This window comes from Rhinolophus ferrumequinum, chromosome 18 (assembly GCF_004115265.2).
Source record: "Rhinolophus ferrumequinum isolate MPI-CBG mRhiFer1 chromosome 18, mRhiFer1_v1.p, whole genome shotgun sequence".
Classification (NCBI taxonomy): Eukaryota; Metazoa; Chordata; class Mammalia; order Chiroptera; family Rhinolophidae; genus Rhinolophus; species Rhinolophus ferrumequinum.
Window position 1 is genome coordinate 49402930 of NC_046301.1, and position 27300 is coordinate 49430229.

Consider the following 27300-nt stretch of genomic DNA (forward strand, 5'->3'; position numbering starts at 1 on the left):
CGAGGCTGACAATAGTCTTGGGCTGTCCTGGTATAAACCAGATGGCACACTGGTCATCTGGAATCCTATTTACAACAAAAGCATAAAAACCAACTTCACGATTCTCATGAACAAAATGTTTGAACCATTTAAAAAAGACAACTAAGGTGTTTCTAGCACACGAAACGCTGGGAAAACACGTCGGCATCAACCTCCAAGCACGTGGTCCAGTCAAGCTGTTTGGGAATTTGGAAGGCCAAGGAGCGGGAGGTGGGCAGTGCGGGTAATCAGTCACTTGCATGGCCGGTGGCTAGCACCGTACAGGGGAGAAGCAGCCACTGCCTGTGGCGGAAACGTTCCAGAATGTGCCCGGGAGGCACAACCGGCCTGTTATATGGAAGTGCAAACAGTGAACGGGAGAAGCAGCCACTGCCTGTGGTGGAAACGTTCCAGAATGTGCCCGGGAGGCACAACCGGCCTGTTATATGGAAGTGCAAACAGTGAACGAGTAAGCAAGGCTAACAGGGTGGGGTGGGGATCCCCACAAAAGCGCATCATGTCTCTACGTGTCTCTTCAAAGCAGCAGAGTGGTGGCTAAGAGGGAGACTCAAGGTGTCCCTAGGACCCACCTATGTTCGCTGGGACCAAAGGGGCGCAGAACCAATGGGGCTGGCACAAGAGCTTCCTGAGCCACCCATGACCCAGACATCCAAGCAACACTTTGGCCACCACCACCAAGAGCCTCATTGAGAGGAAAGCGAAAGCAGGCCTTCAATGGCCAAGAGGAGACATGGAAACATGGAGACATCCGAAGACCCAGGAACAGACACATCCATGAAGGACAAGGGCACACACCGACTTAGGGTTTAGGGGTGCAGGAGCCTGGTTACCTTGATGGAGAGCTGATGCTTGTAGGCTAACGTTTTCTTCGGTGACATTACTCTTTGACCTTCATTGAAAAGCTGAATTTTTAAAAGGATTTGGGGGAAAGGTTACATCGGTCAGCATAAGGCACTCTCTCAAGAAGTGGCTCCAGGAAAGACAACTGTTCCTCTCACCTTGCTTCACCTTTCATCAGGGACAGAACCCAGACAGGGGTGGGGGAGGTAGAATATCACTTTTCTCAAACAACAGGGGAACAAGAAAATGATGTAGTTCATGTCAGAACTGGAAAGACCCTGAGTCCGAGTCCTCGGTTTCCAAAGTAGGAAATGCAAGACTGACCCAAGGCCCACAGACACCCAGTCAGTGACAGATGAAAGCCTTTAAACGTGAGACACACTCCGCGGGCACAGCAAAGGCTGGTGCTCTGATAGTCCAGGCCAAGGCGCATCTTTCCTCTGCGGCTGAGGGTAAGCCACTCAGCCAGCCACCGGCCAGCACTGCAGGGAGGCCTCAGCCCTTAGCAGACACATTAGGAGATACATTCAATGGCTACTTCTGCCCTGATAATCTAACCGTGTCGGTTTGGGATGGATGCTTGGATTTAAATAACCCATCCCTCAAGAACAACTAAGGAAGCAAAGAACTGCACAGGGACCTGCTGCTTTGTGAGAACTAATGTTCTTGTCTGCCATTAATCACCCCTTATTTCCACTGAAGTAAATGACCCCCAGAAGTCCAGCGCCCTAGCTCCTGACACTGACAGAGCCAGGCCTGGGCTGTGAGTCCCAGGGGAGCCACAGCTGCAGCCAGGCTGGCCTCTCATACTCCGATTCTGGTGCATAGTGGAAGTTTACTGCCTGGATGGCTCGGTCAGCTTGTCCTTAGCATCCACGTAGAGCAGGATCTTTCAGCCCCTCAGGAACCAGAACAGTCACCACAGCGCACAGACACCACATTCCCGATGACCCTGCAGCATTCCCGGGAACGCCTCCATGCCTTTGTATTTAAACTGTAAAAAGTTACGGATGTGGAGCTAATTCACCACATGAAGCATCAAACCAGGCTCTAGCGTACAGAATGAATGAATAAAAATGCTCCTTCAAACGGCACCCTTGCGGGGCTTAGTAATTGGTGTGCGTGCGTTGTCAGGAAAGCTGGAGATGCATGCCGACGGTGCAGCTCGAGCCCACGGCCCTTCCACAACTCTGCACACCGTTTTCCGGGATCCTGAACTCTCCCAGTCTCCACGCTAGGCATTCTCACCTGGGAGGGAACAGAACTGAGATGGTGTCCCTAGTATGCTCTCTGGGGTCCCAATGGCCTCACACCAATGGTTCCCACACCTCTGTGCTACTAAGGACCTGGGGTAAGGAAGCAGACAGAGGAAGAGTGAGAGGCCTTCTCCCAGGTAACCAGTAACCGTTCCTCCCACCCCAACCAAGCCCCTTCCCTCTGCAGGCCTGACACCCAGTGGGGGAGCAGAGGGGTGCCCAGGGCTCAGGTGCTCACAGGCCTGAGGCTTCATTAGCATAGGACAGAAGATGAGAAAGGGACTCCAGCTGAGAATTCACCAAGAAAACAAAAGGGCTCGAAAGTTCTTCAGCAGCCCAGTAAGAGACGTAAGCGGAAGACCTGGGAGAAAGCAATAGTGGGGGCTGCTGCACGGAGAAAGCAGTCCTTTATACTCTCGCCGTATCTGCACACATCTGATAGAAATATAACACGGCCACTCAAGCACTGTAAAATTTTCTAGTAGCCATATTGATATAAATGGTGAATAGCATATTTTATTGAACATATAATAGTATATGCCAATCAACCCAGTATGTATATCCAAAATATCATTTCAACGTGTAATCACTATAAAAAACTGAGACATTTAACGTTCCTTTTCATACTTAGTATGTCTGAAATCCAAGCGTGTACTCCACACTTACAGCACATCTCAATTCAGGAGCTAAATTTTCATCCAAAATATTTGATCTATATTTAGATTCTATAAAATTTACAGTTGACAAAGTAGATGCATATATCCAAGGTGTTCCAAATGTACTTATAAGTCCTGTAAGAACTAGATTAAGCAAGCACCAGTTTTAACATTTAATTAGAATTTAATAAAATGTTAAAACTGACTTCCTCAATTGCACCAGCCCCATTCTGATGCTCAAGAGCCCCGTGCTGACCTTACCATAAAGATCTAAAAGGTCCCCAGTAGGGGCGGACGGGTGGCTCAACTGGTTAGAGCGCGAGCTCTGGGCAGCGGGGCTGCTGGTTTGATTTCCACATGGGCCAGCGAGCTGCGCCCTCCACAACTACAAGTCAATGAGCTGCCTCAGCTCCCGGGTGGCTCAGTTGGTTGGAGCGCGTCCTCTCAACCACAAGGTTGCTGGTTCGACTCCTCGACTCCATTGCAACTAACAACGGCAACTGGACCTGGAGCTGAGCTGCGCCCTCCACAACTAAGAGTGAAAGGACAACAACTTGACTTGGAAAAGTCCCAGAAGTACACACTGTTCCCCAGTAAATTCCTGTTCCCCTTTCCCAGTAAAATCTTAAAAAAAAAAAAAAGAAAAGAAAAGAAAAGAAAAAAGAAAAAAGGAAAAAGAAAAAGTTTCCTCCTCTACAAACTGGGGGCCAGGGCACACACATTAGGAACTTGGCTCTAGAGTCGCAGGGCCCCAGACCACCACACATTCAGGGTTGGTTTGATCCCACACCTACCACCTTCATCACCCACGCATCATCCTGTGCTATAAATCAACTTGTGTTTTATAAACTTAAATGTAATTATTCAATCATTAATATATCACATGCCAGGTCTGAACCTGCCTGAATGAGAGTGCCAGCCATTTTGGGAGGCAACCTGGGGAATCTTAATATGGAATGCAATTATTGTTGATTTTCTTATATTTAACAAAATGGTTTATTGTGGATTTTTTAAGGACAATCCTTTTTAAAAAATTGAATAAAAACTTCAATAATCTTTTTATTATTCCTTTTTGTTGTGGCAAAACATACATAAAACTTACCCTTTCAATGATTTTTTTTTTTTTTTAAAGATTTTTTTATTGTGGAAGGGGAACAGGACTTTCTTGGGGAACAATATGTACTTCCAGGACTTTTTTTCCAAGTCAAGTTGTTGTTCTTTCAATCTTAGTTGTGGAGGGTGCCGTTCAGCTTCAAGTTGTTGTCCTTACAGTCTCAGCCATGGAGGGCGCAGCTCAGCTCCAGGTCCAGTTGCTGTTACTAGTTGCAGGGGGCGCAGCCCACCATCCCTTGTGGGAGTCGAACCGGCAACCTTGTGGTTGAGAGAATGTGCTCCAACCAACCGAGCCATCTGGGAGGCAGCTCAGCTCAAGGTGCCGTGTTCAGTCTTAGTTGCAGGGGGCGGAGCCCACCATCCCTTGTGGGACTCGAGGAATTGGACTGACAACCTTGTGCTTGAGAGCCCACTGACCCATGTGGGAATCGAACCGGCAGCCTTTGGAGTTAGGAGCATGGAGCTCTAACTGCCTGAGCCACCGGGCCGGCCCCGATTTCAATCATTTTTAAATGCAGTTAGTTCAGTGGCACCAATACCATGATACTGTCGAGCAGCCATCAATCACCACCCTCCATCTCCAGAACTTTTTTTCACCTTCCCAAACTGAAACTGTCCATATTAAACCCTAACTCCCCACCCTTTCCCCCCAGTCCCTGGCCCCCACCATCTACTTTCTGTCTATGAATCTGAGTACTCTGAGTATCTCATACAAGTAGAATCACACAGTATCTGTCCTTTTGTGATTGGCTTCTTTCACTTAGTATGATGTGCTCAGGATTCATCCACGTTGTAGCAGGTGTCAGAATTTCCTTCCTTTTTAAGGTTGAATAATATTCCATTGTATGGATATACACTTCTGTTTATCCACTCATCCATCCACGGGCACTTGGGTTGCTTCCCCCTTTTGGCCATTATGACCAATGCTGCTATGAACATGGGTGTACAAACACCTGTTGGAGCCCCTGCTTTCTAGAGAATGTTCTTATTCTTAAGAACCTTTGCTAAAGTACTTGAGGTAAAATATCACAGCTGCAATTTACTTTCAAAGGATTTAGGAGGGAAAAACCCTGTGCGTTCATAAATAAAACAAATGTGGCAAAATGTTAATTGGCAAATCTCCTTTTTTGTAGATTCGAAAACTTCCAAAATTAAAAGAAAAAACCCATTAACTTAAAAACCAGCACCAGCTGCTAGGAAAAGAAAGCCAGTGTAAAAATAAGTACAATGAAAACGAAGTTGCTGGCACAGCTGCTGGCACTGGATTTGCACAAAGGGAGATTGGACCCGATCAGACCTCCTCCTCCAAGTGAGCACAGGATGGTGGGAACCTGCAAGGGTGAAGTGTGTCCTTCTGGAACTAGCTGGCTCTCGGGCTAACGTCACCTTAGTCAGGGATCAGGCAGCCCCCAGTTTGGGGACATCGTTGCGGGGGTGGAGAGCAAGTCCAGAATGAAGGCTATTACAGGAACAAAACAAAACCCAAAAAGGGTGGAGGATGGGGTCAGACTCAAACAAAACGTAAGAGGACACTGAATTACGAACCCAGGAACACTCCCAACTGCGGCACTGCCACAAGGCAAAGCCCGGTAAGAAGGTGGTTACCTGGGTACAGGGGCGGGGCAGAAGGCAGCAGCTGAGTGACAAGGCTGAGTGAGCCCACTCAGGAAGTTGTGTGCCCTGAGTCCCCCACAAACTCAGATGGTTCCCCCCCAGCTGGTATAAGGAGCTCGGAGAGGCTGGTGCTGCCCAGGAGGGTGGAGGGTGCTGGGCAGACGTGAGGAAGTCAGCACACTAGGGCAGACCCCGAGCAGGTTGTGGGGTGCGTCCCCAGCAGATGGAGGGGGACAGAGCTCTGAGTTAACCCTCAGTGAATGGCCTGAAGGAGCTCTTTCACTGGTGAAGGAGAACGCACAACAGTGACATCAGCTGAGGCGAGAGAAAGGTCCGAGTCCTCAGCGAGGGGCCCAGCACGCCAAGGTGGCTGGGACCGGCAAGGCCTGAGCACGAGAAGCTAAACCACATGCGCTCCAGTCTCAGTGTCTGTAACAATCAGGGGAAGCCAGAGCACAGAACACACCAGAACTGCTTCAGGTCTGTCTGCTCCCCTCCAGCAGTCCAACTGGGTCCCTCACACGTCCCCGCAGCCCCAGCGAGGACTGAGATGCTTCTTCACCCAGGATTCCTTCAAGTTACTCTAGAAGAAATCCAGGCTTCCTACTGAATGAAAACTGCTATCAGCAGAGCTCAATCTGATGAAGTCAAGAGAACGGAATCTGGGAAAGGTGTGGATTGTGGCTGATGGGAGCAAAGTGTGCTTATGGGGGTTCTGGCCCCGCCTCCCCCAGGAGCCACCCATAGCTAAGACCCTGCCCCACACACAGGAAGGCACAGGGCACTACCCTCCCACATGTCAGCGGTGCCTCAGCAAGGGGTTCAGGTCAGGTTCCTCCAGTGCAGAGAAAGAATTCACATTTGGCTTGAATTTGTCTCATGGAGAGGTGTGGTTTAAAGGCAGGATGGACAAGTAAAAACCACCTCACCAGGCTCAGACAGGGCGAGGGTATCACACACTTGAACACAGTGCCCAACGACAGCCGGTGTGAATAAGGTACTTCTGAAACCTGGAGAATGAATAGAGCCCCTGAAGACTTGAGGATCCATTTGGAATTAAAAAAAATAGGTTCCCATCAAGCCCCCCAAACCCCGCCCCAAACCTGATGACATTTAAAACCTAGACTGTTGAGCGACATGCCGATTATTCAGACATAATGGTTATTTTCAATGTGCCTTCTCTAATCCTGTTACCATGTTAGACCACAAAAATAGAATTTGTTTCCCTGGAGTTCACGAGTTGCCATCGAAATGACATCAAAATGCATCCTACTTTCAGGTGAAGAGATGCAGCATGGGTGCTGGAGAAAACCCCTCATCACATCCAGTTCAAACTCAAAGCCCTGTAATAATCAGCGAGAGCAAGCACACCTGGAACACCGGCTGCACAGGCGTGCCCGAGGCTCAGGCGAGGCAAGAACTTCACTCACTACAAGCACACAGAACCCCAGCCCCATGAAAGACCCTCGAGGCACACACAACGGAGGTGACCAGCGCCCCTGGCTGGGACCCACCATACTCTCTGCCCCCGGCCGGGCACACCCCCGAGGCATCACAGCTCACGGCACATACACCTCCTTCCCACTCGGAGACCAGTTTCCGTGTTTCTGCTTCGCTCTATTTACACACTGATCCGTATTCATGAAAATGTAAGCTCCCCACCCCCCAACAGACACCAATTCCCACATGGGTCAGGTTCACTATTTCTAGTGGGTAAAGATAAAGGCTATGACAGAACTGATTTCAATGCAAGGTATGATTTGAGAGGTTAAAAAAGAGTTCTTTATAAATAATTAAGAAAAAAGGCCACTGCATTACAGAGGTAATAGTCCCAGTAGGACCTAGACGGAAAGAAGTGGGCATGATGGCACTTCAGAGACTGCAAGACCCGTCAAGGGGTCGTGGAAGGGTTCAGTTTGCCGCTTTTGTCAACTCTGCTCCTGTGATCTGACTACTGGTCCACCCCCCCCCCCACCAGAATACACCTGGCCTGCCCTGCTTCTGACGTTTGCTGCCCCTTTTCTCTGATATGTGCTGATATGTATCTGTCTGGAATGGGTCTCTAAGGAGATGCTGTGGAGATGAAGAGGCTGAGAAACAACGGGTTCGAGCTGGCCAGGCAGCAGGAGCGTGCGGAGGACCGGTACATCTCTACCATTTGAGGTGCGCCTGGTTTAGTGAAAATTTTGGATTTCTGAGTCAGCCATTCAACAAACAACTTACTGTGTATCTTGCAACACTGCAGGCTCTTGGGATTCAGCACAAAAACACCTGCCCTCACATTTTGGCCTGGACATCGGGGTGGGGTGAGGACGGTTGAGGACGATCAAGAATGAAAATAACTAAAACTATGTGATGTACTATGCAGAAAAGAAAGGCACGCGGCACATGGGATTGGGCCTTTTTAAAGTCCCTCCCCCTCAGGAGTTTCCACAAGCAGGCTCTGTGTTCCTGATTTCATTTCCTCCATATTATGCATTAAATGGGATAAGTGTTCACCCGGAAAACAAACTTCCTTCACTGAGACATCTCCTTCGTCTATCAATTACTCTAAAGCCAGCTCCCCTGATACACATCTATTTTGGAGCACGGGGCTCTGTGGCTTTACGTAAAATCGCAGCTTCTATTCAATGACAGCATCTTTATACTATCATCTTTAAAGATAATGAAAAAGGAGAGAAATCTTTCACCTTTGAGAACTTACAAATAACACAACACAGCTTGTTAAGCCAGTTGCATACTACAACTTCACTTTTTACCTAGATGACAGCATGTGCACATTTTCCAGTAAAGTGTGAGAGTCAAGTGTTGGATGCTACCCCTCAGGCAGGTTATAGTGACAGCAAACCCTAGGTTTACATTGTTACAGCCACAAAAATACTAATTCCTTCTGAAAGTAACAGAATGATTCCCTAAACAAAATCCACAACTGTAAGCAATGTTGAATGACAGCTACTCAGTGACCTATGTTTCATTTCATAAATACATTCCTCCTTTAATTGGGAATGCAGGCCAAGAGTCCCCTCGTTACTGCAACAAGCCACTGCACTTAGTGACCATACTGTGAGAATTCTACCCCAGAATTCTCAGAAGTTCCACAGCTCCTATGTGCCAAAGGCAAAAGAGCTTCAAGTCACAAACCGTCTTGGGGAAGAGCCTCATGACCCCTTATCCATGACTGCAGACTCAGATGCCTTATCTATCCCCAAGGGTCTCTCTGCTGCTGGAAACGGAAACCCAGAAGCTCTTGGCGTTATTTGGACTATACAACAGACCATAAAGAAAGCTGCCTGCCTCATAAAGCACTGTGAGCAAATAAGAAAACATCTACAGATGTTTTTTTGAAAACTAAAAATGTCCTAAGGTCTTGGATTTCACAACTTCAGACCGCAGAGGATTCAGGGAAGGGAAGGAGAGCAGCTCTCTGCTCATCACTGGGCAGGCAGGACAAGCACCTCCTCTGGAGTTCAGCACCCTTGGAAGGGCTGGCTCGTGCCAGACACTGCACCCCCCCCCCCAGTGCACACTCAGGGGCCCTCACAACAGCCATATACCAGCCATGCCCACAACTCAAGGGGGCCAACGGAAGCACGACTCAAAACAGTGACACCCAGACAGAAAGATAACAACAACTAGTAAACTTAACTTTAACTCAGAACAAGACTAGCTGACCCTCACTAGTTCCGCTACAGCAGAGCGGTGGCTTGGGTAAGGCTGCCACGCAGCCCCACGCCGAGAAGACGGGCTTATCTCTGTTCGCAGGACAGCAGATCAGAAGCAGCTACCTGAAAGGGGAGAGGGGCAGTTGAAGGCACAGGAAGCGACAGCTGGCGATCTGACAGCAGCAAGGGGACGATTATGCTGTTTTACCAAAAGAAAACTGGCCACCAACTGAACTGCATGGCAGAGGGCAACAGCCTTATTTGACCTCACAGGCACGACTCATTAAGTCTGTGGGGAATACAATCAATACCCGGCAAGGGGCCCAGGCACAGCCATTAAAACCTTTATTACGGTCAAGTCTGCACAACATCAAGTTGACCACGTTGACCACGCATAAGAGCACAGCTCGGGGCGTCAGGACGTTCACACTGTTGTGCAGCCAGCACGCCATCCACGGCCAGAACTTGCTCATCATCCCAAATTGAAACTGTCCCCATTAAACAGTAACTCGCACTTTCTCCTCTGCAGCCCAATTCCTGGTAACCACTCTTCTATTTTGTTTCTCTAGGAATTTGATTATTTTCGCCATCTCATATAAGAAGAATCATACTTCTTCTGATGTCTGGCTTCCTACTTAGCACAACTGTCCTCAAGATTCATCCATGTTGTATATAGCGTGCGTCAGAATTTCCTTCCTTTTCAGGCTCAATAAGTGGGCATGCCCCGCTGTGTTTATCTATGTCTGCACCGGCGGACATTAGGCTTGCTTCTACCTTTTGTGAACAGCGCTACAGCGAACCCTGGGGAAGCCACACCCCTTTCCACCTCAGGGCGAAGATTCTGGTAATTCATCTCAGAAAGGCCTCCATCTCAAATGACTAGCAGAAACAGCTTCACCACTAAGCTAGTCAGGGTCCCACCAGCTAGATTTCCGCAGGGCTCACATGTAGCCACGACAGTGAATTAGGCCTTGCTAACCAGCCAGACCACCATTCCCTCTGTCCTCAGGCTGAGGACGTGCTAGATAGTTTGCAGTGAAGACGGCAGAGGAAACATCCAGGGCGGAATCAATAAAGCCTTTAAGTCATGCACGACCAGAAGAGCCTGCAACTTGCCCCGTGTCTGTCTTTGCTCATGAGACTGTGTGGCTTCCGGATTTTCAACACGCAGCACCTTAGCCAGGATGAAATCTTCGTACAAACAGTGGTTTGCAGAACTGTACAGCTGGCAGCATCTGGAAAACCTTATAACACACTGATGCCTGGGCCCCTTCCCACAGAGATTCCAATGAAAAGGGCCCTGGGTGGGGGCCACATATTAGGATTTTCAAAAGCTCCCCAGGTGGTTCAAGCTAAGGCTGTGATCTACTGCACAACCAAGAAATGGGGGGCTGTGCCAGGACATACCAGGAGTCTCAGAGTTTGTACAAATGTAACGCACAGTAACTTCCTTACAATCTGAAACTACACATTACTGTAAATGTGTAATAAAACAGAAGAAAACACCAAGGCAGAATGTTCTCCTGCCTTTCCATCTCTGCAGCTGTAACTGATAAAGGTCTGGACAGTTCACTGCGGAGGAGACACTGGTCTCTATGTACACGTGTGGCAGACAGCACTCGCTCCACTGGGACCCCACGAGCTTGGTGGAAAACACCTTGCAGAGATTTCCTGGGTCCACTCGTTTCCTCTCCAGGCCCGAAGCCACAGGGGTAGGGAGGGGAATGATGGCATGCGATTCTGCCGCTGGCACTGAACACAACTGAAACTTGGCTGTCATTCCAGGGCTAATTTCTGGGTGCAGAAATTCCCCTTTCCCACTGTTTTTGCCGAAAAGACTCCTCAACATGCCCCAGGCAACCAGCCACCTAGGACAGGCTTATGCTCCAAAGGGTCATGAAGCCAGTCCTCGGAACCTCACTGCCGGGCTCCCAGGGAAGAATGCTGTAAATGATGGCTGGATGCCAGGACTAATCCCAAATGAACAGAATCACTGATCTCCTTGGAGCCTGGGGCTCTAGGGCCTGGAAGACATCCAAGATTCCCGGGATCCTGAGAGCCAGTGTGGGGCGAGGTCTGGGGTTTGGGGCCCTGCGTGGTGAAGTGGCATGGTAGCCAAGGACAGTGAATGGTGGGCAGGCTGTCCCAGACCCTACAGGCCATTCAGAGAACAAAGAACTAACAGGTCAACCTTCAAAAAGGGAGGAGATAAAACTACTCTTCAGCTATAACTGTTTCCACAATTGCCTCAGCACTCAACTTCATACTGCTATTTTGTGCTGCTTAGAATTTCCAAGTCAGCTATGAATTACAAGTGCCATGAACGGGGATCAAGTCAGACAGCTGAAGCTGTCCACCCCAGAGCTCCTAGCTCATTCTGGGGGGGCCGCGATCTCCTCTCTGTGCAGACTGTGTCCCTGGCACCTCAGGGTAATGGGTATATATGACAGGAGACCAAGGTTCCCTGTCTCTCTCATAGAGACGCTCACATGCGTGGCTCCTGTAATACCATGTTCTCCAGAGCATCCCATCCTGGCAAACCCCTCTTCTTCAAGAAGCCTTCCCTGGGTCCCTGCCACCTGCCCACCACAAGTCCGCCTTAGGTAGCCTTCCCATGGTTCCTGTGGTCAGATTTTGACTTATCACAATCACACGAGCTACTTAATGCTGAGAAATTAGCTCCTCTCACCCCAGATCTGGACCAAGGCAAGGAGGCTCTTCCTCACCACTCCTTTTCAACATCTTGTTGTAAAAGTCCTAATGCTTTAGACAACGAAAGGGGTACCAAATAAGAAGGAAGAAAAAAACTGTCTTTATTCACAAATGACATGATTGTCTATGTATAGAATCCCACAGAATTGACAAAAAACCCCACCTGGAACTAAAGAAGCAATTATAGCAAGATTGCAGAATACAAGGTTAATACACAAAAGTCAACTGCTTTCCTATATACGATCAATAAGCGACTGGAATGTGAGATGGCAATCAACCAGAGCATCCACCAAACTGTGATACTGCGAGGTCCCCTTCTTCCAAGTTCCTATTGCTATGGACATACTCCAGTCAGCGCCTGGCAGGTGGCAAGGTCCCAATAAATGTTTAAACAAAGCCAGAAACTAACCACGATGCCAGCAGACGAGCCAGGGTGTCTTTAGGTGGCAGTAATGCAGAGCAGGTCATGGCTGCTAAAGAGAACAGGGAGCTGAGATCGGCAGAGGGGTGAGGTGGTACCCAACGTGCAGTTTACCGACCTTCCAACCACACCGAGCACTGGCTTCTGAAGCGGCACTGCCCAATGGCAGAGTTTTCAATCTGAGTTTTGGAAGTCCACGAGCCTAAAGGGAGATGGACCAACTTACTTTCAATCCTCCGAAAACCCATTCAACATGGAGGTGTACTGACAGAGGCTTCTCTAATTTGGAGAACTGGTTTCTCTCTGATTGTCTAAGCACATAAATCCCTTTCATGGGAAGTAGCCTCTGATAGCAGTGATGGCCTCACCCCCCAGGTGAAACACTACTTCAGAGCCTGCCCACACCACCCTGGGGCAAGCATCTCAGCCTGAGGCCCTTCTATTGGGATTTTGTAATAGCTACTTTGATTTTTTTGTTTATTTGGTCCTTGAAGAAACACAATCAGCAGTTTCTAGCAAATGGTAAAAAAAAAAAGGTAGTTCCTTTTTCTCCCCACATACAATCAGGTAAGCCCAAGATGTTAAACAATAGCAGCCTTCAGTGACATGTCACAAGCGTAACAGAAGACACCGCATGGCACCATTGCTATCATGGCATCTTCAAATGTTAGAAAGGCCAGGGAGACCTGCCACCCTCCTGCTGACCAAGCCACACAGACCTGTGAGGCTTTCTCAAGTTGTTCCTTCCACAGTTCTAAGTTTACTGAGAGCATTTCCCTTTTCTGTTGCTAAGAAAGCATCCGTGGAATAGAGAACTCCCTCATCTTCACAGACAAGCAATGTACAGACAAGACATAACCCCTGCACTCTGTCTTCATCAAGTGTGTACATCGCCTTGGGGAGCGGGGGATAGCTTCAGCTGCTTCTCAAGTCTTTGACTCAGACCAAAGTCCCTTCTTTTGTTTTGCCTACTGGACAAGTACAAGAACTTTCCATTTGCATAGCTAACAGGTCTCTTTCAGAGCATGTTGAAATTTCACCTTTTGGATCTGCCTTTGCACAGGCTCAGGTTTAATGGGAGAGGCCCCACCTGCTGACAAAGGGAATACGGACGTGGCTCCACCTAGGAGTCCTCATTCTGTCTCGGGGATGATGTAAGCAGCAGAGAGCAGCCATGCACCTGGGAATCACAGATGGACTGGTGGCAGCAGCACGGAAGGACCCAGCTGGGAGGAAGGGCACAGTCTGCACGTGCCTGACCCCGACCTCAGGCAGTGCTGCCATCTCAGCTTCGAGGCGAAGGTGAAGTATTCCTAACAGGAAATGTTGTTACAGCCAGCCGTGTCCCCAGCTAGGAGAACCCTACAAGCCACAACCTGAAAGGCGGCCAAGGCACCAGGACACCAGGTTACTCTGCAGCCAACAGTTGTGAGAAAGGCTCCACAAGTGCCTCAGGCAAGCACACCTACCTGCAACCCAATCCAGACCTCAGCAGTAAGCAATGGTTTATTGGTGAGCTCTGCAAAACACACAAACATGGGTAGAAGTTCACAAACAGAAATATTTGTTGTCAGCACTGCTGCAATACTTGGTTTATTTTTGCCTGAATATTGGCTACATCTGTACAAAACTGTGGTTAACTCCAATGGCTGTCAAGAAAAACTGTAAAATGCTTTTCTTGCATTCTTACTGTAAAAGCTTGTGGTCACACCACTCCTTCCCCCCCAAAAGAAAGGATGAGAGTCCTTCTACACGGCTTCTTTAACACCTGTGAAGTAAACCAAAATTATAACAATCGATTTATTTTCTACAACCAAAACACCGCATAACAGAAGGAATGCCGTTATCACTCACCCCCAGTTAAATACACAATCAATTCAACTCCACCTGAGGCCTAAAGAAAGAAAACAGGTCCCACACTAAGAGATCCCTAAGCAGTCCACGTTAATTTCCCAGGATTCCAGCACTGGGGTAACTGCTGGCACATCATGTCACCTTCATGGGTTGCCAGTGCCCTGGGCACTGAAGCAAGAGCCCTCTTCTGTTGGCAGAGCTGTCCCTTAGTCAAGGGGCACCACAAACACTTGCAGATGTGGACACTTGGGGAGCAAACGTGCACCCACGAATGCTGGAGGCTCTAGCCCAGCACTGCTTACTTGAGACCCACGTCTGTCTTACAGCAGAAGACCCAAGAGCTTTATTAGAAGGTGAACATTATGCATGAATGGGCAGACTGCCCCTCGCATTTTAAAAAGAATCCCTGCCTTAGAGTTCTTTCACAGAAAGTCACACACTTCTTTCACAGTGATGTATGTGGTCCATCAGCACAGTAATCAACTCAAGATTCCCTTGGCAGGGGTTGGGGGGGAAGGGATGAAGGAACACGGGGGTAGGACCTGGTGCATTCAGGCTATGGGCAATCTCCGCTAAGCAGTAGTTTCTTTGGTGATGCCCCAGTAATACATGCCCTGGCCTCAGGCAGAATGCCCAATAAGGACCGATACAGAGAGGCGCTCGCTCGGAACACGGACACATTTCCATGGCTCCTCTGGTGGCCCTGCAGGAGTGTACTCTGTGGCCTAACGTTCATGCTTCCTCCTTCCTCCCCAGAGCAAGGCTGCAGCAACAGGCCGCCACTAGGCAGCCCCCAGTCGGAGCAGGGCCCCACATTCCCTGCTCCTACATTCCGATGCTATCTCTCCTTAACAGCAGGCAGCCACCCGCTCCAGCAGCTCACCCACCACCCACCAAAGCTCTCAAGCAAAACACAGGCTCAACTGCTGCTGTAGGGAAGCTCTAGGGTGGTGGCTCTCATCTCTGGCCGAGCAGAGAAGTGCTTGTGGAGCTTGTTTAGAAAACCCACGTGTGGAGCAGGGCTGACTAAAGGAGGCACAAAAGGAATATGGGGGTGCCTGTATCATGACTGCTGTGGTGCATCTGTTGGAGTGAATTTTACAGCCTGTAAACTGAAGAAAACGAATAAACAAAGAAACCACGCCTGGGCCCCACCCACTTCAGACCTGGTGCTGGGCAGGGAAGGCAGAGACAGAGCTACAGGCAGAACGGGAACAGGCTGCTCTGAACCCCACGCTCCAGAGCTAACCTGGGGGACCTTGAGCAAGAGACATCTTCGTTAGGCTCATCTGTGAAACACAGAGGTTCACACAGCCCACCCTCAGGGGTGGCCCAAGAACCAGTAGGCTTACAAACGGCGCCTGCCAGCCATGAAGGGCTCGATGTTGCTCAACCACAACTAACGGAGGAGGGAGGGGAAGAACCCAAACTAGTCTCCTTTCTGGAATGATCCATCCACCCTGTGTAGAGAGGGAGCTCCTCGAAGACGGGAGCTACTGGAATATGCTAAACAACTGAGTGTTAAAAAGTGCTTTTCTGAAAGAAAAGCTCTAGTTCGAGGTAAAGAAAGGGTTCTGTGATTTGTGGTTTACACTTAAGACAGCAAAGCAGCAAGACCACCAGTCTTACAGGAGTAATAAAAAATCCTTGTGACCACTGAGTTTCTTATACTCCTCTATCAATTAGGAAAGAAGGGCAACTCTTAGCTCAGAGCAGGGGGAAAGTTGATGACATAGTTTTTCCAGACAGTGTTTGACACACAGGACAGTTTGTTAATCTTTCGAGAAAACTAATCCTGATGGAGCAAATCTACTGTGGAGAATAGTTTTTCATACTAAATGCTTCCTGGAGGACCTTAGCCCAATTTTAACATTTTGGTTAAATCTCGAAACTAGTAAAGACCTTTGCCACTGCAGGGATGGGGGAGGGAAGTGGACTCCTAGATACCAAAGTGCCAGAGAGGGAAATGACTCCCTACCGGCCCCAACAGCACAAAACAGGACTATTCTGCCTGTCTACTGAGGTCTCCTGAGTAAAACATTTAACTGTCATCACAATAAAATGCAACAAAGCCATGAGTAAGGAAAAGGTCACCTTGCATCACAACATCTGTTTTCAGAAGGTTACTTATTATACAGTCAATATTCCCCTCATATTCTGTTTTCTGGTATTGATGGGACGACGTGTGTACAGACTCTGTCACCTTTGATTGTGATGTGACAGCCACTACCCATCATAAAAGGCCAAGGCTCACAGACCATTCTCTTGCTGTTTTACGTTGGGAAGGTTCCAGTTTTTCAAGTGTAGACATTACAGGGATGAGAAGGAAAGGATCAACAAACATTTGATGGCTTTTTATTACATGCCCAGCTCAGTGGTTCCCCTCAGTGAAAAGTATGACAAAGCCCATGATCAAAATGCCAGCCAGAACACTCAGAGCACACAACTGGAAAAGACTCCCCAAGCCCTCACTCTGACCACCCAGAGCGGAAGAAGAAATGTCCACCCATCTTCATGGTCATCTGTGGCATCCAGCACAACACGGGCACTGAGAGAACAAGAATGGGGGGGCGAAGGGTTAAGAAACAGAAGTCAAGAGATGTATGCACTAGGGCCCAGGGTCTCACAGCCTCAAAGGACTGAGAGCCCCGTCGGCCAACGTGTGGCTTTTATTGATGTTCACACAAGGAAGTAGCACTGCTTTCGCCACGGTCTGTGAGTCTCATACATCATACCAGAACACTGACTCAAACCAATCACCCTTGCCCGCAGGCAGCCGGAACCGTAAGCCCCAGGATGTCTTAGTAATTGTTGTATGTACCTCCCCTAGGGACAAAACCTTTATGCTGAAACTTACTGATAAGAATAGAAGGAGAACTGATGTTATCACATCATTGAATCACCTCCCGAGCAGGTTGTGGGAAGGAATGTAGCCACAGCAGCAGCTCTCCTTAGACAGGGGAAGGTGGGGGGCTGTGCCCACCTCTATCAACTCCATTAGTTCTCCTGATGGCCCCTACGTGACTGTGCCTGGCTGGGGTTGTTCCTCCCTTGAGGAATCTTACCCGTCATTGACTAACCAGCCATCCTTTGGGGCCAAACAGGGAGACATAAGGTGCAAGCACAAGGGTGAAGCAAAGTCCCTGACAGGATCCGTCTCACAGACTCTCTTTAGGGGCAGGTACAAGGAGACAGATGGGTAGGCTGCTGTGTGACAACAGTCATTACTCTGCTTATGGACACCCTTAACTATACAGCGCACAATTCCAGCCCATTCTGTCCTTCCACGAGTCCGTTCACAGAAGACATACTGTGACACAAATGCCAACCACCACCAGATCCCCAACCGTCTGTCTGTTTGCTCACAAGAACACACAGCGTGTGCCTGCACATGTGGTCACTGGCAGTCACTAAACAATCTTTTCTCAAGGCCAGAAGCTCCTGGTTAGAAGAGTGTTGAGATTCAGCCATGTGACTGCACCAGGGACGTAAAAAGCAGTCATTTCTAGAACGCCTCAGAGAATCGCAGCAATCCACTCTAGGACTGACGGGGCACCTGCCTGCACCAGGCAAGCTTTGCAAGTAGCTGAACATTCTCCAAGCCACCAGTGCCCTGCTGGGGGATTTGCTCCTCAGCCAAATCTAGCCTGGCCACGATGCCTGTGGTGGTTGGCAGGCAACATACTAGCAATAACTTTCCCAGTTAAGCGCCAACTTTCCCTGAGTGTCCACATGCTTAGGGAACGCGGCTGGACTCAGACCAAGAAGTAATTACTGAATGCCTACGGATCTCAGGGCTCATGTGCCGGGATATTGTATTCTGACCTCACCAGAACCTTGCACACAGTAGGAATTAGAATTTAAGTTTTACAGCTGAGGATGCCGATGCTAGAAGAAATTAGTCATTTATCTAAGTCACAAAGCCTGCAAGGTATTTAAAGGCCGGCTAACACCTCATCCTCTACCCCCAAAACATTCCCTGATAGATTCAGGGCATATATTTGAAAGGCAGAACTGTGAAACTTTTAGAAGGTAACACAGAACATATGACTTGAGGTAGTGAACTTCCCACCAACCGCAAAACAAAAATGCATAAATTCACCTAAATTAAAATTAAGATCTTCTGTTCATGAAAAGATACTATAAAAGTGTGTGTATGTGTGCGCACACGCACACAGCCAAGTAGAAGATATTTGCAAAATTAAATCACTGTACCTTTACCCACAAAGATCTGGCACTGGACTCTGCAAAGAACTGCAAATCAATTTTAAAAGATAAACAAGCTAAAAAAAAAAAAGCAAAAGTTAAGAGCAGGCATTTCAAAGAAAGTCAACTAAAACTACGCAAGAAAATGCTCGCCTTGTTACTTTGCATTTCCCAGATAACTGAAGTCACAATGACATTTTATATCCATCAAGACTGGCAAAATCGAAGAAGTCAGTTAATGCCAATGCTTGGGAAAACGCAGTCTAGCATGTTGGGATGTGGAAAGGCAAACTGATGCAACAGGTTTTTGAAATAATTCAGTATTATGGCATCCCCACTGGCGCAGTGAGTCCGCTCCGGGGCACACACAGAGACACTTGCACACGCCTCACGCGTACACGAACGCAGAACAACGCTCACAGGAACATGCTTATTAATTGGCATCTCTTCTATCCTCATTTCCTCCAATAAAAACAAAGCTAATGACCCAAATACCCACCAATATAAGAACAAAAAATTATGACGCGTTCACACTAGTGAAAATGAGCTATAGCTACCACAGCTTGGATGAACCTTATATGAGGAAATGGCAGAAGTCCGAAAATGATATGCTGCATTGACATAAAGCTCAAAAACAAAACTCAGCAATGTATTGTTTAGAGGTGTATGCAACTGAGGCAAAAGTAAAATTCAGGATATGCAAGGAAATGAGGTACAGAAAGGAGCACGTGCGGAGCAGGTGACGAAGCTGATGGTGCCAAGTCTAACACTGGGAGGCAGACATTAGACTCATTACACAGTCAAGTACAAATCACTGCACCTTTCATCGTGCAGGCCTCAGTCTGCAGCATCTTGTGAAATCAGAGCACCTCTGGGCGGGTAAGAACAACCTTCTCTGCTGTGCCGTCTCTCGTTACTCACAGTAGAGCTACTTGGTCCCAGCACAGGATCTTCACATCCTTGAGGAAGGTGGGGTGTTTTTGTCACCCCATTTACCTGATAGAGGCACAGAGGCTGAGATTAAGCAGCCTGTCCCAGCTCACCTGTTCCCCTCAGGTAGTACATTCCATTTTCAGCACACTCTGCTGTCCAGCGTGAAACACACCAGAGCTACAGAGAACTTCAGCTACGAACGAAATGCAACACAGGGACTAGCTCATTCCCCTCCCAAGAAGAGACTGCCAATGGGGATTTAATAGTAAAGACTAACTTTGAAGTTATGGCTGGTTTCATTAACCTGCGTCGGCACAGTCTGCATAACATCCTTGAATCAAATTTTCAACCTCCGCCCTTGACTAGAAGCTGTTCAGCAACAAGAACAGTGAGTGAGATGGGTTCTGAAACACAGTTTTAGCTTCAGGTACACTGTCATGCCTGTGAGTGAAAAACGGGGAGGGAGAATGTGGATCGGAACCCTTACCCCAAGATCTCACTGTATTACCTAAAAAGATCAATTAAGACACTCATAGAATAAAAACTTACAGAAAATACCATGTTTTCCCTGAAAATAAGATCTAGCCAGACCATCAGCTCTAATGCATCTTTGGGAGCAAAAATTAATATAAGACCGGTCTTATTTTACTATAAGACCAGGTATAATATAATATAACATAATACCAGGTTTTATACTAATTTTTGCTCCCAAAGACGCATGAGAACTGACTGTCTGGCTAGGTCTTATTTTTGGGGAAGCACAGTAAGTCTCATGATACAGACTGACAATTCAACCCTAGGTCTGCACACAGGACCACCTTGTAACTGGTGCGCTACATGACAAGAACTCTGAGAAAATAGAACTATTGTTTATTCTGCAATTGCTGCTCAACGGGAAGATCAGAAGGGAGGGAGGGGATAAGAAGTAAAAGCCTAACTTCCGCTAGGTTGAAAGGCATTTGTGCTATAATCAGAACACAATAACAAGCGTTGGCAAGGATGTGGAGAAACTGGAACCCTCATACATTGCTGCTGGGAACGTAACATGGGGCAGTAACTTTGGAAACCACTCCTGCAGTTCCTTGAAAGGTTAAACATAGTTACTATATGACAAGGAAGTACCACCCCTACGTGTATACCCAAGAGAAAGGAAAACACGTCTACACAAAAACTTGCACACAATCACAACAGCATTATTCACAAAAGGCAAAAAGTAGAAACTGAAATGTCCATGAACATATGTCCCATATATAAGGATGTGACTGGATTTTCTGAAAACAGGAAAACAAAAAACACCAAGCTGCCTGTCTAGTGTGACGATCGTTTATCCAGAGGTTCTGTGCTCCCCTCCCGAGGACAACGCTGGGTAATCAAGCAGCACCGGGAGGGGGGAGGACAATGCCATTCAAGACATCCAGGCGAAAGTCACAGACACTGAGCACAGGGAGAAGCCGGGCCTGCCCAGAATGGGGCTGACGGCACTTCTCATCTCTGCTACATCCGCTCAGGAGTTGGATAAGCGCCCTCTCACTTAAAGGATTTCAAAAATTAAGCGGCTCTGGTCACATGTTGAAGCACTGCATAGAGCATGGGTGTCCAAACTGCGGCCCGTGTTCCATTTTTCATTGGCCCGCAGCAAATTCCAAAAATATATTTAGTTTACTTAAATGAACCAGGTGAGGCAATACGTACTTCACCTCGAGTGAGTGGCCCGGCTGTTTGTGTATTTTACTGTATATGGCCCTTGGTAAAAAAAACGTTGAAAAAAGTTTGAACAGCCCTGGCATAGAGAAATGATAAATTAGTGATTCTGTGAGCCTTTTCCGAGTTAGACTGGGTGAAATCAAGACACGAGTCAAGCCACTTGCCATGGAAAATGTTGGATTAGTGGGTTGTACTAGTTAGAAACCAGTGCTGTGGCATAACTGACAGGATGATACCCTGGGAAACCAGGAAGGCGTGAGGTCCAACCCATTTCCCACCAGTCACCTGAAAGACTCCTGGCTGGATGCTGGGGCCACTGTTTGAACTATCTCCTGTACCCTCTGTCTACTTTTCACAGCTGCTGGATAAAACCCCCACCTCCAAGTCGGTTTCAGCAAACAGGACACATGGGCAGTTTGTAGCGCCTGTAGGGTTCTGTGTCCAAGTTCTAACTCATATTAAAAAAATAGGCAAGTGGCGATCTGCACACCACGTTCCCTGCAGCATTATTCACAATGGCCAGGAGATGGACGCCACCTAAACATCCATCAACAGATGAATGGATCAAGAAAGTGATATACAGTAAAATGGACTATTATTCAGCCTTAAAAAAGGAAACCCTGTCAAATGTGACAACATGGATGAACCTGGAGGACATTATGCTGAAGCATGATTCCATTTATATTAGGTATCTAAAACAGTCACTCTTAGAAACAGCAAGTAGAATGTGGTCGGCAGGGGCTGGGGGGAGGGGCGAAAGGGGAGTTCAATGGATACAGTTTCAGTTTTGCAAGATGAGCAAGTTCTAGAAATCTGATGCAGGACAACAATGTGCATATCATTAACACTGCTGTACACTTAAAAATGGTAAGATGGTAAAATTATATGTTATGTGTTTTTAACCAGAAAAAAAAGGGCAGGCTTCAGGGCAAATTCCTCAACTCTAAAACAGAGAGAATACCCTCACAGGGCTGGTGTAAGGGTCAAATGAGATGCAACAGAAAATTAAGTGCTCAAAGGTACTATTAATCATATTATTAAAAGTGAATGTCATGATGTAGCATTAACTACTAAAATATTCACGTTTCAGGAGCCCGGAATCATGGAGTAAAACCCAATGGACCACAGGGCCTGGCCTGCAGCCCATCTGCCTCGTTCAGTTGCCTCACCCCAGGCAGACCCCACCAATGGCAACTTCTGGAAACACAGCTCAGCCTGCAGTCCTTGCTTGCATCTTCATTCCCGTTCTCCACACACAAGGATAACGGGCCAAAGGGGCCGGCTCTGCCTGCAAAACCCTGCTCACAAAACCGGGGTGCGAGATATATGGAACAAATGCAACAAAAGATGTCAGATAAAGCAAATTCCAAAGAGAGGTGGGGGATTTTCTAGGGCAGAGACGAAAGAACATGATACCTATCTAGGTAACTGGAATTCATTCCAGGATGGATAGTTTTAGAACAGAAAGCACTTCCCAATGAAGGTTAATTCTCAACCTGAGTTCTTACCCCGTAGAGGCTCAGCTTTTTCAAGCATGGGACCTTGCAGGGGCTCCATGAATCAGGACCCAGTCCCTGACTATCTTCTCACCAGAACTAGCCCCGGGCCCTCCTCTTACTCTCCCATAGTCCCAGGGAGACCTCTCCCATCCCCCTGGCAGTACCCCAAACCCCCAAGGCTAGCCAGACGGTCTTTGCATCACAGAATTGCACATCCACCTGCCTACAGGGCATGTTGACCAGGATGGCCTCCTGAGCCCCATGGTACTAAAGTGAGCCCATCTTCTCTAAAATCTGTCAAAGCAGGCATGACATGAGTTTTCCAGGAGTCTTCAAGAGCTCACCTGCTACGTGGGGGTAGTGGCCACCATGTGGGATAACCCAGAAACTGAATGGTTCTGTCAGTGCAGAAGTTCTACCAGACAACACTGCTTTAGAAACTGGGTGGGTCACTGTAAAATTAGTAAGATCCAAACTGGACCCTGAGAGAGAGAGAGGGGGATTCTAGAAGGAAAAAAAAAAGACATGGAATGGGACAGTGGACTCCAGGGGCTCAGAGTATCCAGGATGGGCGTCTGGGTTTTATCCTATACACAGTGGGAGTTTTAGAGTAGCAGGAGAATTATGCTGCAATCAGTCTATTGTATTTTGATCATGTACTCTCCAATTAGCTTACTAGTCTAGTGTTGCATGGAGCTTGTCTAACCACTTCCACCATTTTCTCTTGAGTAGATTTTTCTCACAGGTACTCAGAACCAAACTCTTATTCAATGAGATCATTTGTCATTTTACAAAGTCAAAGAAACATTTTGAAAGTAAAATGAAAATCTGTTCCTTCAGGACACACTTGTTAAATGAATCCCCACCTTCCTCGCACTGGGGCTCTGCCCACCACTGGAGAGCTGAGGATCCTGAAACACCTGCCTCACTCCCCCCGTCATGTTGTAATTGTGTGAGACACACAGACATGGGAAACACCTTTAATTGACCACTGAATCCTCACCACACATGTAGAATATCACATGGTGCCTGATTGCCTAATGAGTCCCGCACACACACTGGGGGAATCGCCAACTTAGCATGTTTACTTCAGGCAGGATATTCCTTTTACATAAGAATCCCTAAGTGGGAAATCAGCACCCAGGAACTGGACCTCAATTCTACCCACAAGAAGCAGCGTTTCAAGACTGAGGCTCACCACAATCGGAAGAAATCCTCTAGTTCACACTCCTAATTTAACAAGACTGAGAGTGCCTGGGCTCAAGATGCCTTGTCAGCTTCCTGACTCCTCCAAACTCCTTATTCAGTACTCACAGACTTTCACCGGAGCATCAAAACAATGTGGAGACGAAACCAAATCAAGGCAGGCTGGTGCTCTAGTGGAAACCTTTTCAAGGTGAGGCTTAATTCCACTCATGTGATGCATTTAATGAAAAGGAGATGTGCCCCGCCAGGGTAATGAATGACCCTCCCCCATCACTCCCTGCCCTGCCCTGGTCTCCCAGGGACAGGTGCTTGCCTGCCGAACTGTCCAGGTCTCCTTCCAGGCCTCAGCTGTCCTCAAGATGAACAAGCCTAAACGCCAGATCCTGTCCTATAGAAGGTCTCTCTTCCTTCTTGGACTGTATGGCCTGACCTCTTGTAGAGCATCCGTGAGGTCTACTTTGTCCCCGTGGGGATTCCCTCCATCCACACAGTGCAAAACAGAATTCAAGATCGTGTGGGCTCTGGAGCCAGGCCTGCCACATACCAGCTCTGTACCCCTGAGCCCTAACCCAGCCCAAGGGACTGAGCACTCAGCTTATCTGCAAAACAGAGATGACACTGAGGACTTAAGGATTACACAGGGCCGTAGAAATCTGGCACCTGGTGCACGGTAATTGCTCAAATATTCACTAAAGCAGAATGATCATTAACATATTTTCAAGCCCCTAGTCTGGGGAGGCAACACAGCAAGGAGAAATGACCCACATTGTAGCTCCATACATAAAGGCTGACACAAACAGCAAGGTGACTGATGGTAGACTTCACCATTTCAGAATAGACAAGCAGTAAATAACAGAAAAAAGGTCCATTCAGAAAAGGTAGTTCTACCCTTTACTGGGAAGTCTATTCACAGATAACTTTTGCTAAAGAAGCTTTGATTGAACCTTTTCACAGAGTCAATGATCAATAATAAACGTGGTCTCAAGGTAAACAATAGGAATACGGGGTTCTGGAATGCAAGTAGAAAAATCCACAGTGTGTGGCGGGTACCCAGCTCTCACAAGTGCAAGGAACGTATGCTCACATGGGTTTCCAGAGCAAACAGGATATCCCAGAGGTCTTGAGAGAGGACAGAGGACAGGCAAGCGAACTGCAGGCCGCCTGCACCTCAACTCAAAATGAGGGCTCCAACACTGGTAATTCAAAACTGCATTCCCGGAATTACAAAGATACGTGAGTTACCATCTTGAAATAGATGAACATGAAGGTAGTGTTATTTCCAGACAGTTCATCATCTGTCAGCTCAATTGTTTCCTAGCGTCAAAAGGAAAACAGATGAAGACACACATACACAACTTTATTACTCGGCACCTTTTTATAAGCCAAAGCATTTCAAAGTCAAGTAATTTTTAATGATTATAAAGGAAAACAACTTATACAAGGATGGTATCACCTTTTACAAAACACTTTCATGGGGACGGCCGGATGGCTCGAGTGGTTAGAGCACGAGCTCTGAACAACAGGGTTGCCGATTCGATTCCCAGATGGGATGGTGGGCTGCACCCCCACAACTAAAGACTGAAAACGGCAACTGGACTTGGAGCTGAGCTGCGCCCTCCACAACTAGAGCTGATGGGCCCTGGAGAAACACACTGTTCCCCAATAAAATTAAAAAACAAACAAACAAAAAAAACCCTCACATATGCTATCTCGTTTGTTTCTCTCTCTCTTGTTACCCTCTTTACTCCCCACCCCACTCTGGTTCAAGCCGTTGTTTCTCAGTCTAGTTGTGTTGGACACAATTCCCTGGCCCACGCTGGTATTATGAGCCTTGCGCTCCCCCCGGCCGAGGCAGGTGGTCGCTGGTCGGCCGCTCACAGCAGCCCACGCAGGCTGCGGGCCGCTCAGCGCAGCCCAGCACCAGGGACAGCTGTTGTTCACTGGCCCATGTGGGAATCGAACCGGCGACCTCGGCGTTAGGAGCACGGTGCTCCGGGCGGCCCTCTGTTTCTCTTACAGAATAGAAGGGTAAACTGCTTAAGGAACACAAGCCATGCCTGTATAAGACTGTAATTCAACTGAACAAGCCAACACTAACAGTAAATGGAGGGGAATATCCACTAGCATATACGAGTGTAAGTTTAATCTTTACACTTTAGAGATTAAGAAGGAACAAAGGAGTTTTTCACCTGCACTATTCTTAGAAGTCAAGTTCTTTTCCATCCTCTGACAACTCTGCCCCAATTACAGAAGTATGAATTATTCAAGTTTATGGTGTCGTATTTCCTATTCCTTCTACCAGAGGGATTTGGGGAGTGAGAATATAGCGGCGCTGTGCACACACCGCCCGGTGCAGCGCGTCCATATTCCTCAACATCAGCGTATCACGCTAAAGGATGGGACTGTCCCACCCCCCAAGTTCTGTCTCCCTCAGCCTGCAGGTTCAAGAGTGTGTGTGAACAAATATCCCACGGCAGAAAGCAGGTGCTAAGCCACGCAGGGGACCGCAGCTGGAATCATTCTAAGTCTACCCACTTCCAACACCACCAAATGATCAGGCTGGCTAGTGGTCCGTTCAGTTACCTTTTGCAGCAAAGGCTCCAGGTTGACACCAAATCGTACAGTTTTAGGGACAGCGGCAGCTTCAGTGAAGGGCCCCAGAACACAAACCTTCCTTCACCGCAATAGGCCTATTCTGGCACATTCTGACATTCCTTATGCCCAGAAAAGAGAAAATGCTGACAAAGGGGTGCACAGAGGCCCTGGGCAGGTTTGCACCACTGCTGACACACAGGTTACTTGAGGGTTCTGTGAAAACCTCTGGAAGGTTTTTACAAAACGGGCGCCCCACACTGTTCCCGCATCATGAATTTGCAAACGTCTGAAAAAGCAGGATGCGTGCAGCAAGAAAAGTCTTCAAAACCATCAAGAGCCTTTTAATTAACGTAAGAAATTTCTCATTCTCAAACTGAAATCCAGGAAAATCATGTTAGTACGTGAAAACTGCCCCAATTGTTTCAAGTTCACGACTGTGCATTTTTCTGGTGAAAGAACCCAGAGCACCCATCACATCCTCAAAGGAACCCCCGACCTCTCCTCAAGTTAAGAACCAATACTCCAGGGAAAAGCAGGGCCAGTCGCATCCATGGCCACTGGATCCTCAATTATTCTGAGCCCCTTAAAGGACTGAATAAATCCAACAGCGAGAACTGTAGTAAAATGATTACTCTAGCCGCGCGTCACACTTGTTTTTGGTTATGGAAATCTGAGTCGGCTTTCTGGAATACTAGAGGAATGCCAAGCAGCAGACTTTACCAGAACTTAAGTGCAGAAACAGCTTAGCAAATGGCAAAATGACGACGACAGCTTTTGCAGGCCTGGATGAAAGATGAATCCAGTCTACTGAAATGTGCCGCATTATAACTTCATTCATGCACGCGTTCAGTGAAATTCATCGACCTGGTGTCTTACCGGAGTCTTGCCCTACGCTTCCTTGTTGATCTAAGCTCATCTCACATCTGTTTTTTCCTACGGCTGTTTTTCTGACCAAAAGGGGTCCTGTCCTATCACTGGTGGCTGGAGTCC

The 27300-nt window shown here is 47.8% G+C and overlaps 1 protein-coding gene across 5 annotated transcripts in view; it reads right to left on the reverse strand.

Annotated features, from left to right (window-relative positions):
• BRD4 (bromodomain containing 4) overlaps positions 1-27300 on the reverse strand; it is a 77619-nt gene that overhangs the window by 41919 nt on the left and 8400 nt on the right. Inside the window, exon 1 of one of the 5 annotated variants that reach the window (XM_033134323.1) lies at positions 13783-13829. The exons of the other annotated variants lie outside the window; for them this stretch is intronic. The gene's annotated coding sequence lies outside the window, so the exon portion shown is untranslated. Of the gene's footprint in view, positions 1-13782; positions 13830-27300 lie in introns of those variants that run through there. 5 annotated transcript variants of the gene reach the window in all.